At 44.7% G+C, this 14603-nt stretch overlaps 1 long non-coding RNA gene across 2 annotated transcripts in view; it reads right to left on the reverse strand.

Moving 5' to 3' along the window:
• Gm31013 overlaps nucleotides 1–14388 on the reverse strand; it is a 59867-nt gene extending 45479 nt beyond the window's left edge. The window contains exon 1 of one of the 2 annotated variants that reach the window (XR_870607.1): nucleotides 14332–14388. This is a non-coding gene — a long non-coding RNA (predicted gene, 31013). Of the gene's footprint in view, nucleotides 1–13742; nucleotides 13881–14331 lie in introns of those variants that run through there. The other variant, XR_379209.1, reaches the window with a different exon arrangement.
• Nucleotides 14389–14603: the final 215 nt, after the last annotated feature.

Here is a 14603-nt window from a genome sequence, read left to right on the forward strand (position 1 = left end):
TACGAAATAGCTTTGTTGTTTCAAACAGTCATTCACAGTGCTCTGCTTTGTTTTTTATGACTACAAAGTCCTGCTTCTCTCACCGTTGTAATGGTTTGAGTAGGTTTGGCCTGCAAAGATTCATATGTTTGAATGCTTGGCCATAGACATAGAGAGTGGCACTATTAGTTAATGTGGTCTTACTGGAGGAGGTGTGGGCTTGCTGGAGGAGGTGTGGCCTTGCTGGAGGAGGTGTGGCCTTGTTGGAGGAGGTGTGGCCTTGTTGGAGGAGGTGTGGCCTTGTTGGAGGGAGTAGTCACTGAGTCACTGCATAGCTGAGCTTTGAGGCCTCCTAATACTCAGGCTCTACCCAGTGTGGGAATAGTCTTCTCCTGGCTGCCTTAAGATCAAGGATGTAGAACTCTCAGCTCAGCCGGGCAGTGGTGGCACACGCCTTTAATTCCAGCACTCGGGAGGCAGAGGCAGGCAGATTTCTGAGTTCGAGGCCAGCCTGGTCTACACAGTGAGTTCCAGGACAGCCAGGGCTATACAGAGAAACCCTGTCTCGAAAAACCAAAAAAAAAAAAAAAAAAAAGGACTCTCAGCTCCTCCAGCACCATGCCTTGCCAGATCTCTGCTGTGTTTCTCACCTTGATGGTAATGGACTGAATCTCTGAACCTATAAGCCAGCCCCAATTAAATGTCCTTTATAAGAGTTGCCTTGGTCATAGTATCTTTTCACACCAATTAAACCCAAACTAAGACAAGTTATCATCAGCATCATCATCATTGCCATGGTCTTCTCCATGGAATGAACAATAACCATGTTCTAGTTACTGGCCAAGCTCATTCTCCCAATAGTGCAATGGGTGTAAGTACACAATCATTGAACATTGCCAATAAGAAAAATGGAATTCAGATAAAACAAACTCAAATCATACAAAGAGGCAGAGCTGGGATGCAGCCCAGGTAACTGACTCCCAGAGCTCATGTCACAGAGACAATGCTTATTGCTGGAGAGTCTATGTGCATGGAAGTGGGAAGCAATTGTGCAAAAGCAGAATAAAAGGCTAAACATACAAGAGCCATTGGTTTGGCGGGTGTGTAAAGTTCTGTGTAGTAATCATGGAGGGAAAGGATGCTAGAAATGCACTTTGTGTTAAGATGCTATATGAAGGGAATGAAGCTTAGGGAGCTGTTGGTTAAGGGAGAACAGGGCCTCTTAGGCTGTGGGAAGTCATGCCTGACTTGCTTTGTGGACAACCCAGGCAAAGTACAGACAGTCTCAAGGCCACAACTGTTGCAGATCCAGCCCTGGGCCCCATCTGGTCCCTTCCCACACCTGTTAAGCACCCCAAGGGCAGTTGCAGTCCCCACAGTTCCTCTGTCCCTACAAAGTGATGGATACCAGACCCTTTATCCTTCACACAAGGAAATGTATCTTGGAACACGATCCCTTGTCAGAGTACATGTTGCTGCTTTTATAGGTTGTGAGTGGAATCCCACAGACCCCTGCCTTCCTTTCCTCCCCTCCTCGTCCATTCCACATCGGTGTTCCTTCATAAATCATCAGCTTGGCAGAGTCAAATTCTCCTCCCCACTCCCCACTTTAATTCTGAGGGCATTCATTCCTGCTGATAAGCTGGATTTAGACAGATCGACAAACTGCCAACCATGGCCAAGCTTCTAAAGGTGAGATAGTCGTTGAGTTCTGTCCTGTCGAGGGAAAGAATTTACAGTATAGGCTTTTACTGGCACATTGCCCACCTGTTACTGTTCAAGGGAGAATTACTTTTGTCAGGGACTGGAGCATGTTTGGAGGTTGGCTGGAGATGGAAGTTAGCACAATCACATCGATGCATCCCACCATACTCCCCCCAAAAGCAAGCAACACTGCGGGCTCTGGTTCAACCCCTGGACATAACCCATAAGGCCCTTCCACCGTTCGTAGCAGGCAGGCACACATCTCCATACTTATCAGCTTCCTGTATGAGGAGGGGAGCCCTGTGGATCATAGCCAGAGCCCAGGCCATCCTTTGCAGTGTCTGTATTCCTTTCTTTCTAAAAGATCTTTGCCAAATCTTCCTACAAAGTCACTGCCTTGTGACACACACCAGAATATAGTGCTCATCCACAGACGGTTCAAAAATGAAAAAACAAAACTGGTGTGTTTCCAGGAGAGTTGAGGGCAAGGAAGGGGATCAAGTCCATTAACCTCTTCCTCCCCACAGAACTTACTGCCACCTATGGTTACCCAGCAAAGCCAGGACAGAGCACAGGCCTGCTGCCCACCTACTCGAAGGAACAAATAGGAGAGCAGAAGGATTCAAGCATCCCCATTCCTCGGAGGCTGTGTTCTGGAACACCATGGGCCTTCAATATTCCCATGCCTATAACCCTTGATGATTGACAGAGGGCAGGTGGTAAGAGCCAGGGTTGCTGGGCGCCTCCCAATGTCATGCATGTTTACTTCGGCATTCACTCCCCATTTATCTTGCTATCATGGTCAATGTCATATAAAGACATGAGAATGTCGAGCCCCGGAATAAGATGCTTGTGGGAAAGTCATTCTGAAATGAGGCTCTTGTCAGACTACAAGGAAGTGGAAAGACGCACTGAGTGAGGGCAGGAGTGCTGGCTTGCCAACCACGAAACCTTCTGCTCTTCATCAGCTGTGGCCACCCGAGAGTCACCTAATTTTTCTGAGGTTCTGTTTCATTGCCTGCAAACTGAGGGCATCATATTGATCTGGTATAAAGAATGAGAAAGTCCTTATGCATCCTGAGTGAAGGATGAATGCCTACTCCCATTGCTGTGAGCTACAGCACAAGGGCAAGCAGGGACCCTCCCCACCCTGCAGCCATGTCATTGGGCTGGTTGGCTATCACATCTACCAGACTATCCAAACACTAGCACATACTTCGTTTTTGTAGACAGCTCCATCCTAGAACCTAGGATAATTTACTACCCTCCAAAGCTAAGAAAATTCCAGACCAGGCAGACTCTGGTTGTCCTAGAGACAGCATGGGTCCTGGTTCCCCGATCCCTGTGTCCTCTCCTCCTGGCTCATGCTACTCCTGCCTGGTCACACTACTGCTTTTCCTGGCCATACCCCAGGCTCCTCCACTAAGTTCTATGCCCTCTGTCCACTCGGGAGGTAGAAGAGGAAGGAATGTCCTGGAACGCTTCACAGAGATCACCTTCAATAGGAAAAGTAGCAGATTACCGAAGTCAGACAGTATAAAATTCCAAGCGTAGGAATTTATTATACAATATATGTACATTAAGTCTGGTATGCTTTACAATTACTTTTCAGATGGTACATATGTTTTATACACTCCACTGGAAATGTGATACATTCCACGTTTATTTAAACTGTTTAAACGGTTAGCCTCCCACTCCAAACCCTGTCTACCTCCCTGAAGGAGCTGCTTCCTGTGCACACTTCCAGAAATGTTCTATGCATGTGTAAACATGCCCCCAACTGTCACCCAAATGAAAACTTCCTGTACATAACATTCTTTGCCTTGCTTTATTTGATTTGTCACATATTTATTTACTGACTCTGGGGCCTCATTAATGTGACCCCCCCCCACCCCTCCTTTTCCCTTGTTTTCAGACATGGAGTCATTTAGTTGCCCAGGCTGGCCTTGAACTCCCTCTGTAACCCAGTCAATTCCTGAAATTGAGATCCTCCTGCCTCAGCTTTCTAAACTTCTGGGGAAACAAGCTTGGATCCTTAGTTTACTGTGTGGGGGTGGTTATACATGTAGCATTCCTCAGATGCTGGCTGCCTTTTTTTTAAAAAACAGGATGTCTCTCATTGGCCCAGAACTTACCAAGTATGGCCTACTGACTGGCCAGCCAGCCCTGGGAATCCACCTGTCTCTAATATCTATTGAGTTGTAAGACTGAATATTTACTCAATTTCACTTCCTGCATTTCATTAAAGAATGAAAATCCTGCAAAGTTGAAGTTCATTCCTACTGGCCCAATTCTTGGCTCTGAGGGAGCTCTAGCCATGAGACCCAGGCTCTCTCCCTAGCCTCCTACAGTTTGCATCTGACTGCTGGCCATCTTACCCTCCTAGCATATGTGTCTCTGGAGTCCAGACCATCTTGGGCCGTTTTCAGAATGCAAGCCCATGGGTACATGAACCACAGCTGGAGCAAGGTCCGATGGTGATCTTGTGCCTAGAGCTGCTGGCTATGCTTTGGAACAGGGAAAATGGAAAGAATCAGTGACATTCTTTCTCTTCTCCAAGCAGCCTGTGATGATGTGGGCAGCCCTTTAAAAGGAATGAAAAGCCAGATCCAAGGCCAAGCCCCAGACCCTCAGAGCCCCCAGGGAGTCTCCAATGTGCTGCAGCAGCAGACAGAACATTCACTTTGGTGTCTCCTGTCACAGCTCCCTGACGGTGACATCACTCTGGGGTGGGGACAGGGGCAATGTAATAGAAAGCTTCAGAGACTCTGGCAAAGTTTTCCAAATAAGTTTCCCTAGTGAAAATTTAAAAACCAAAGCAGAAAACATTCCTGCTGACTTGGATCCTTGTCTGTAATCCACAGACCTAGCCTCTTAGTCAGTCTTCACCACCTATAGAAGGGAAGAACAGACATTCCTCTCTGCTTATCTCGGAAGCGATATTACAAGAGCCCACTGCACATGCGCTCCTGCCCCTTTCCCCTCTGCATTGGGCAGATGTCTCTGAGCTCTGGCTCCTTTCAGGCATTCTGCAAGCAAAGGAAAATCCATGGGCACCAAAACTCCTTGAATGCAGTGAAATGACAGCACCTGCCACCAGATCCACCATGTCTGTTTTGGATTTGTTGGTAAACTAGAATCCTGTTAACACAAGAGGAAAAAACTACAGTCCCAACTCCCGTGTCACTTTATTCTACTTTCTTCACGTCTTTATATGTCTCTCTTTCTCCTATACTCCTTCCCAGCACGCCTTCCCCCTCCCCTGATTTTGCCCCATATTAGACCTTCTTCCAATTCCATCATTTTTGTGACTTTCTGGGGAAAAAAAATCACTGTGCTTCAGAGCCAAAGCAAAGCCTTGTAAACCTTCACAGGGGAAGCCCAGCCTCTCCTGGGGGGCGGGGGTGGCATTTATGAAAAGGGGAATAGGCATGAATGTGTCTCATTCATGAGTCCCAATCACTTCTAGCACATAGCTAAGGGCAGGCATCTGCATATCTCCTCCTCTGAGTCTTTCTGACCTCCTCCTCCCTCACTTTCTTCCTTCTGCACCAGGAGGTACTAGAAACTCTTTCTTCTCATCTCCCAGAGCCACTACATACTCTTTGCATCCTTGCCTAATGCACCTTCTGCTGCATAACAGACCGGGAAGTTGGTGTTGATAATACAGCGTGTGGAGACACACACTCACACTCACACTCACACCAGCACCATGGCTTCTCTTTCTCTGGAGAACTTTGATTAATACTTGCCCTTATACATTCACTTCTGCCCTTTTCTTCCATACTTACCCTTTATCTGAGCCAGAATTTTCTTTTTCTCCTTGGGCAGGTCTGACAAAATGTTCATCCAAATGCTCTGTGTGTGCATGTGTGTAAAGAAGATTTATTTATTAGATTGGCTTACGTGGTGGCTTAGACAAGAAATGGTCCCTGTAGTCTCAGACATTTGAATGCCTGTTCAGCATTGGGGGTGCTGTTTGGCATGTTTAGGAGGTGCAGTTTTGTTGGAGGAAGTATGTGACTGGAGAGAGGCTTTAAGAGCACAACGACTCACTCTCTCTATTTTCACTCTCTCTGCTTCATGCTTGTGGTTCAAGATGTGAGCCTTCAGCTTCCTGCTCCTGCAAGCACACCTGTGGATTCTACCACCATGGATTCGACCCCTCTGAAACAGTAAGCCCAAATAAAAAACTTTCTTCTTAAAGTGGCTGTCTTAGTTAGAGTTTCTACTGCTGCAGTGAAACACCATGACCAAAAAGCAAGTTGGCGAGGGAAGAGCTCATTTGGCTTATACCTCCACATCATAGTTCACCACTGAAGGGAGTCAGGACAGGAACTCAAACAAGACAGGAATCTGGAGGCAGGAGCTGATACAGAAGCCATGGAGGTGCGTGTCTTACTGGCTTGCTCCTAATGGTTTGTTCAGCCTTCCTTTTGTTAAGAACCGGGAACCACCAGTGCCCAGAGGTGGCACCACTTACAATGGGCTGGACCTTCCCACATCAATCACTAATTATGAAAATGCCCTACAAGATTGACTACAGCCCAATCATATAGAAGCTGTCTTAAGATTTCTACTGCTTTGAAGAGACACCATGACCATAGCAGCTCTTGTAAAGGAAACATTTATTGGAGCTGGCTCATAGTTCAGAGATTTAGTCCCATTATCTTCATGTCAGGAAGCACGGCAGCATACAGGCAGAACTGGTGCTAGAGAAGTCACTGAGAGTTCTACATCCAGATTGGCAGGCAGCAAGGAATGACAGCCACTAACTAGACTTGCTCTTGAACTTCTGAAACCTCAAAGCCCACTCCCAACTCATGCACTTCCACTAACAAAGCCACACCTACTCTAACAAGGCCACACCTCCTAATAGTGCCAGTTCCTATTAAGCCATGGGCCATTTTCATTCAAACTACCACGGAGGCATTCTCTTTATTGAGGTTCCCTCCTCTCTGATGACTTTAGCTTGCATCTGGTTGACATAAAACTGGCCAGCACAGCTGCCTCCATCATGGTGTTTGACCACAGCAATAGAAAAGTAACTAAGACCGCTTACGTGATATGATCTGAAAAAGCCCACAATGGCCTCTGCACACTTGAGAGGGTGAGAACACAGCAGCTGCTCGCAGAGCTAGAGGCCTCAGCAATCCAACCTGACACTTTAGGCCTAGAAATTCCCTGGGGAATTGCTGGTATTGGGTGGATGCAGAAGTCTGTAGAGGCTGGAGCAGAGGATGCCAGTAAGCAGCAATGAACACTTGCTTGGAAGAAGAGATAACAGTAGGCAGGCAACACCGCTCTTTCCTGGGACCTCTTTAGACGTGCCCCACCCAATGGAAGGTGTGCACTTAGAAAGGAGGCTTCACCCCTCAGTTAATCTTCTCTGTAAAAGTCCATCTTTATAATCACCTGTGCATTTTCTAACCAATAGAGTTATTATTAAATACAGCTTTGTATTAAATACAAACAGTTTTTTAATAAATACTCACCAGAGGGACTGGGGATGGAACTCCATTGGTTGAGTACCTAACAGACATGAAGCCCTGGTTTCAATCTGTAACACTACATAAACCAGGTACAAACCTGCGATCCCAGCATTCAGGAGGTAGAGATAGGATAAGAATTTCAAGTTTGAGGCCAGCTGGGATCTAAAGGCCAGCTTTCGAGAGAGGAGATGGTGGAGAGGGAGAACCAAGCCCTACCCACTGGACATGGAACATGAGAAAAGACTTAAGGGTCCTCCGTGATCGACATCTTTAATTTTATTTTTCACAAAACCTTGGCCAGCTGTATGGTCTACAGACAAGAAGCTCCAGTCCTATAAGAGGAACAACCCCCTCAAAGATGGAATGAAGCTGGCAAGCAGTGAGCGACGCAGAGCTGCGCGTCCAGTGCATCCAGAACGAGACTGGGATCAGAGGATAGAGAGGAAGATGGCGGAGAACAAACTGCTCCAGCACAGGAGAGGGGCTCTGCTGAGATCATGTATCTGGATGGCCTGAGTCCACAGAGATCTCAGAAAGGGATTGCTGTGGCTTTCTGTTAACTGGAAGATGAAGCATTCACCACCCCTCCTCCCATGCGTGACCTTTGTCCTGCCCTGCTCTGCAAAGTCTCCTTAAACGGCACTTCCTGGCAAACGAGAGAGGGAACGGAGCATCTGGCAGAGTGACACTCTGCTTTTCTTTTGCCACAGTGCTCCCCGAACCCTGAAAGTCTGGGAGCATTCTTTGCAAGCTTGGGAACCAACCCTTAGCAAGCCATTCTGCCCATGGAGCCTCCACCCTGACTGAGACAGAACATTTCAAGAACATTGGATGATCAAAAAGTTATCTAAGCCAAACTCCCTAAAGTCAGCAGTTTTCGCTGGCCTTTAAGGGCTCTTCAGGCAACAAAAATGTCTCATTTTTGATAGGAGAATAGAGATAGAAGGAATTCAAATGGTACAAAAATATAAAGAATGCAAAAAGGGTGATATCTTGATGGGTAAATGTACTGGTTTCTGAACTAGTTAGTCCTCAATTCTGACCTTTCTTACACTGCTAGATCTGGAAGCAATTAGGCCCTCCTTGTCATATTGTGATGAGGATTTGAGTTGGTGCATCTGATGCACTTAACATACTCCAGATACGGAGGCAGTAGTCAATAAAGAGAGCCTTAAGGGCAGAGCTGCTGGCTACCAGGCTGTTTTCGGGGCTGAGGTAGGTCTGGGGGGTTCCTCTAGAGCCCAAAACAGACACAAAGGGAACATGGCTAGCATACTGGAAAGAAATTCTTTCTCCTGGGGACATGTGACATACAGACCATGTCGACAGCTATAATCTGTGGCATTCCACAGAGAACTCAGAAAGCTGCAGAAGCAGGCATGTTAGTGCAGGCCTCTAATCCCAGCACTGAGGAGCCAGAGGTGAGAGGTCAGTCTGGGATATATAGTAAGACCTTACTTCAAAACAACAAAGAAAAAACATAAAAATAATAATAAAATAAAAGGAAGTAAGTTGCAAAGGACAACCCACATGTATTTACAAAATCTGTCTAGGTCCACGAAAATTTCAATTTCTTTTACTTAAAAAGAGTCATTGAAAGCGAACTCAACCTACAAAATAAATACATGGTTTACAACAAAGACTGTGAGGGTAAATGGACAGAATTGAGAGAGGACAGTTCTGAAATAGTTATTCCCTTTCTTCACTGTGTCCTGGGTAGAGCATACATCCTTGCCCCTTGACTTTCACCTTGGCCATAAGACTCATTGTAACAATGACAAAGAACAAGTCTTAAGAAGTACTTTTACAACTGCATGCTCACTCCTGATCCTCTGCCACCATCTCATAAAGTACCCATCCCGATGGCCTGTTGGGTCCCATGAGACTGATAAACCACACATGGAACAGAATTGCCCCAGCTGGCTCCCTCTGGGATCTGATAACCCAGGGAAGCACATGATGAAAGAGAAAGGAAGGAAGGGAAGAAGGGAGGAAGGGAGGAAGGGAGAGGACGGAGGGAAGAGGAGCGAGGGAGGAGGGGAGGGGAAAAAAGACAGAGGGGGAAGATAGCAGTTTAGCGAGGCTGGGAGGATGTTTCAGGAGATGTGCAGAACAGACCTCAGATCACTAGAACATAAATGTGAGGGAGGGACTACAGCTCTCCTTTGAGTTGAGCCCTAGGAAAGTAGAGGCAGTAGATCCTCAGAGCAAGCTTTGTAGCTAGACTTGTCTCATTGGTGAACTATGGGTTCAACTGAGAGACCCTGCTTCAAAGAATAAAATGAAGAGCAACTGAGGAAAATTACATTAACTTCAGTCCTCCACAAACACATGCACACACATGTGTACAAATACTTGCATGTATATGTATGCCATACACACAAGCACATACCACATATACATGCAAAAACACTAATGTTCTATGGTGCATGAGGTCTAGTCACTACTTGTTATGTAGTTTTGCTAGAACAATAATCAAATGGCATAGAAATTGATACCAAAAAAAGTGAGTGACAGGAATTGAAACTGAACAGTGGGTAGATAGAGACTAGAAAGAACGACAATGAAATTAGTTGAGAGGTCAGATGAAATATCAGCATGGGTCACATGGTAGAGAATTATTAGGCAAACCTACAACCAGTACTTACTCTGAAGACAGAAAATGAATCTAATGAACATGTGAACTTGGACAGAATTTTGGAAATTTAAGGGTTTTTTTCCCAGCTGCATATGATACTGTAATTTTTAAAAGATGGGCCCAAGAAAGAATTGATCAGTCCAAATTTTAAAATAATTTAAGTAAACTACTTCTTATATGTAGTCTCTGTACCCAGGAGGGTAGCAGAAACTGACTCTACCATGTCTCCTCATTGCTAGGCCAATAACTAGAGTGTAACTCCTGTGGGGGAGGGTTGATTCCAAGACCCTCCATGATTCCCAAAACCACAGAAGTTCAGTTCCCTCACCTAAAAGGTGAGCTTTTGCTTATAGCCAACACATACTATGAGCAATATTTTTCAAGCCTTAACAAACTATATTGTTTAGAAAATGGTCACAAGAAAAACATATCCATGATCAGTAACAGTCAACTAACATAGGCCTAACTATAAAGATAATGATCTGTGCTTGGTTAAATACATGGGTCTGCAGCCTGCAGACAACAAGGAATGATTGTAGTAGATAATATGGGAAGTCACTATGCCCTAGAGGGGTCCACAGTAGGACAGTAAGTACACACAGAACAATAGTGCCACAGCACCACGGAACTCAGGCCATTTGATCTGGCACGCCCTAGGGTGCTGGTCAGTGTCAATGTTGGGAAAGATACAACCCAGGCATTTTTTACAAACCCCAGTGGAAAGTCAGGATGAAAGCCTCTGTGATTCTAGTGTTAGGATCTGGCATAGAAAGAGTTCTGGAAATATTAAGTCTGTGTGGAGACAGGCTAGGGCATGAGACACCAAGTTAGGACATACTTGGAACCAGCTCCTACGAGATGAGTTGTGCTTTGTCAGATCCACCCAGTTCTTTAGGATTTTATTATTATTATTATTAATGTATGAGTAAGTGGTCCAGACTAAAGCCACTATACTTGTGGTAATTTGTTAAAGCAACAGTACCCTTCTCACCTTACCATTAGATTTCATTCTCCATATTGGAAGAAAGCCCATACCAATGGAACTCTAGCTAACAGATCAACCAAGCCTCAGTGCTAGCTTTGAGAGTTAGTCTTTAGGTGACTCTAGTCTAGTGTTCTGGATGAAGCTATCTGTGTGGCCTGCCTAAATTACTGACCTACAGAAACCAGGTTAATTTGAAATTATTATTATTAATACTATGTTGAGTGTGGGGGATGATTTGAGTATGGATCATATAACATATAATAAATAACAAATGTTAATAAAATTTGACCCTAAAGGAATAATCTAAAATCAGAATAACACAAATGTATGGTCATAAAATAAGTGTTGATATTCTGTATGAAGCAGCTAGCAGCAGCATATTATGTTAAATGATTCACAAAGGGAAATTTTTCATTTTTAGTACAACCTTGAAAATGGGCATAGCTGGAAATATATTTAATGGTTAGAACATTTGAATAGCATCCATGAAACCCTATACTGAAAGGGAGGAAGGGACAGAGGGAAGAAGGAAGGGACCGAGGGAGGTCGGAGGGAGGGAGGGACAGAGGGAGGAAGGAAGGAAGGAAGGAAGGAAGGAAGGAAGGAAGGAAGGAAGGAAGGAAGGAAGGAAGGAAGGAAGGAAAGTTTTTTATATGGTCTTTTTTAAAGTCAGCAGGTCATCTTTGCCTGTATTTAAGGCTGACCACTTGAGATTGAATAACTGTTGGCAGGTTCATCCCTGAAGAAAACTTATTCTCCTTCCCTAGGCAGTCATTGATTGCCTGTAGTGGTCCCTTTAGAGGTGGTGTCTTGTGTCATTTCCCCCATCTACATTGGCATGTGGAGTGACACAATCATCGTGCATGCCATGTCCACTCAAACATATTGTTGAAATGTCATGGTATAGCATCCCTCTCGTGTCTAGAAGACACTATCTAGCAGCACGTGCCCTAGTCCACTGCCTCTTACAGTCTTTCCACTTCTACCACATTTTGCATAGTGTTCCCTGGCCCTTTGGTGTAGGGGTTACATTGTGAATATACCAATTGGGGTTGGGTTGCCTATGGTCACTTGTTCTCTGCATTTTGACTAGCTGTGGATCTGAACTCAAACACTGAAGCCCCATGCCTGAAGTATGTAATGTCTTCAGCAAAAGAATCATACACTCAAATTCTGGGAGGCAATGAAGGCCTAGGGTGATAGCCGATATTGTTTGAGGAGTCTCTAAGACACCTCTGACCAATGGACTCAGCAGGAGAGCTGACTGTGAAAATACTAATTAAAGGAGAGGCCATTGTTTGGAGAAGGCATGAGAGTGATGTAAGAGGGATTTGAGGGAGAAAGAGGTGGAAATCATGTGACTACAACACTCATGAATAAAATCCCCAAATATATAAATATCATATATATATTTAAATGTATACATATTTAAAGCCAACAAGGTTAGAGGTGCTTATCTTCCTTTATGCTCACTAAACCAGTTGTCTTTTTTTTTTGCTAGCTTAATTGTACTTCATTTTTATCATACAATTGTGATCATTGTGAGTCTTCTAAACATGTAACTTTTGTGAACTCACTGTTTTTCTCCATTTCTATTGCAACATCCGTTGTTTTTCTGTGCTCGGGATGCCATTCTTTTACACATATGTCGCACATTTTTGCTTGTTTGGTCATGTGCTTTTCATTTTGCTTCTGATGTTCTTGCTTTTTTAATTAAACCCAAATGTTGAGATCACATAGGGCTTGCAATGTACCCTGGGAGCTGCAAAGGAAACAGGGCATATCCCTTCGGCCCTGATACTCTTTAGGATGTAATTTGGGGCATGCCTGCCAGCCACACATGAACCACCAAGTGAGAAATTCTGTGTATAGATTTACACAGAGGTTAAAATTATCTACTGTAGAACAGCATAGAGTGACCGAGATGATTAAGCGTACAATAAACATCAATTGCTTTAACAATTGTCACAAAATATCTCACAAAACAAATTAAAGGAGGAAGGATCTCTCTTTGCCTATGGATTCAGCTAATTCAGTCTAAGGCAGTATGGTTCTATGTGCTAATCGGATAGGGGGCAGCAGGGGCATGTGGAAGAGGAAACTGTTCATCTGTGATGGATAAGAAAGAAGCAAAGAATGAGAAAGAGTCTTGGTGTCTAACTTTCAAAGGCACACCTGAGACCATTTTCCTCCAGAGACCTAACCTCCAAAGAGTTTTCCATAATCTTCTAAGAGAGAGCCACCAGATGGGAAGCAAGGGTCTAACCCGTGGGACATTGCAGGTTCAGACTGTAACAGTGGCCTTTCAAGATGCTAGACAATGAAAAAACATAATGACAGTGTGTGCCATGTGAGTTTGAGACAAGCTAACCTGGATTGTGGTAGACACACTTAATCAACACGGAGGTGTTAAAGGAGGGGTTCAAGAACACGTAACAAATCAACACTGAGGTGGTTAGCACTGCTCCCCATAACATTGCAAGAATCAAATAAGCAAGAAGGACAGGTCTTCTACTCATGTTGTTCTTATTTCCCTTTTGTCCCTGCCAATTCACAGGAAAAGTGATCTGAGCCAATTTCTCTAGCCCATGTGATCTGCATCTCAGATTCTATTGGTCCTAAAGCCCTGGGCCTTGCCCAAACAGACACGGGTCCTGAGGAGAAGGCCCTGCCTCCATGGTTTTGAGTAAGACTCCCCCTCTTCTCCCCTCCACCCAGGTTCAATCATTGAGTGCTCTGGCACTCATGTCTCTTAAATACTTGAAGAAAGTTCACCCCACAACGTTCCTGGTGCTATGATGAGGCCTGTAAGCTCATTTAGGGTCTACTCATAAATCTCTCTGCCCCTCCCCTTCAGTGCTTCAGTGTCTCTTTCTTCTCAAGCCTGTAGAGCCTTCTCAAATCTCAGTGCTCACTGAGGTCTCAGGGAGGAACTTGTACTCACCACTGGCCTCTGAGGAACTCAGCCTGTGAAGCCTCCCCATGGAAGGCTAACATCCCTCTGTTCTTCAAACCAGAGCAACCAAGTAAGCTCACCAAGGCCTCTTGCCTCTAGACACGGCCAAGCCCAGATACAGGGAACATAGCGGGATGTTATCATTAGGTATGGGGCAGGAATCCAGGGCACTTAGGTTCTATTCCTGACTCAACTTGAAATTTGCATAAGTCACCACTGACTCTTGTGGGGACATGACTTTCCTAACCACATAGAACTGACTAAACTTTAAAGGTATGTCTATCCCTGGTGTCCAGGTACAAGGCAGCGTGAAGGAAAACCTGACCACTAAAACTATCATCTCCATGCGTGACAATGCTACCACCATCATTGGGAGGATCCCATGTCTTTCAGATATACACTCTCTCTTTCCAGAATCCCATGTAGGAAACAGCTATGAGACAACAGTGAGAGTCAAACACCAAGTTATAAACTCTAATTGGTCTCATTTGCAGATCCAAATAATAAATTTCAGTAGGTATATGTCTTCTCTGCCAGAAATGCACCATAATCTAGTAAAACTTCAAAGGAAACATACCTTCATGACAGATGAAGGAAAAGGTCCACAGAAATTCAGTGATTTACCTAGTCACTGACTAAAAGTAGCATAACAAGGTCTCTGGAACACCACTATGCCTCCCCAAACCATTCTAACTTTAGAAACTGTATCGGGTAGCTAGGAGACACTTGATAAAGCATTTTGGAAGGTGAGTGGGAAGCTAATTGACTTGTGCTTAGTGATCATGTTTCTTTTCAGAGTCTCTTATACTCTACCCATGAAGCTAGTCAAGTCTCCATGTTTATCAAGTC

Source organism: Mus musculus, chromosome 9 (genome assembly GCF_000001635.26).
Source record: "Mus musculus strain C57BL/6J chromosome 9, GRCm38.p6 C57BL/6J".
Lineage (NCBI taxonomy): Eukaryota > Metazoa > Chordata > Mammalia > Rodentia > Muridae > Mus > Mus musculus.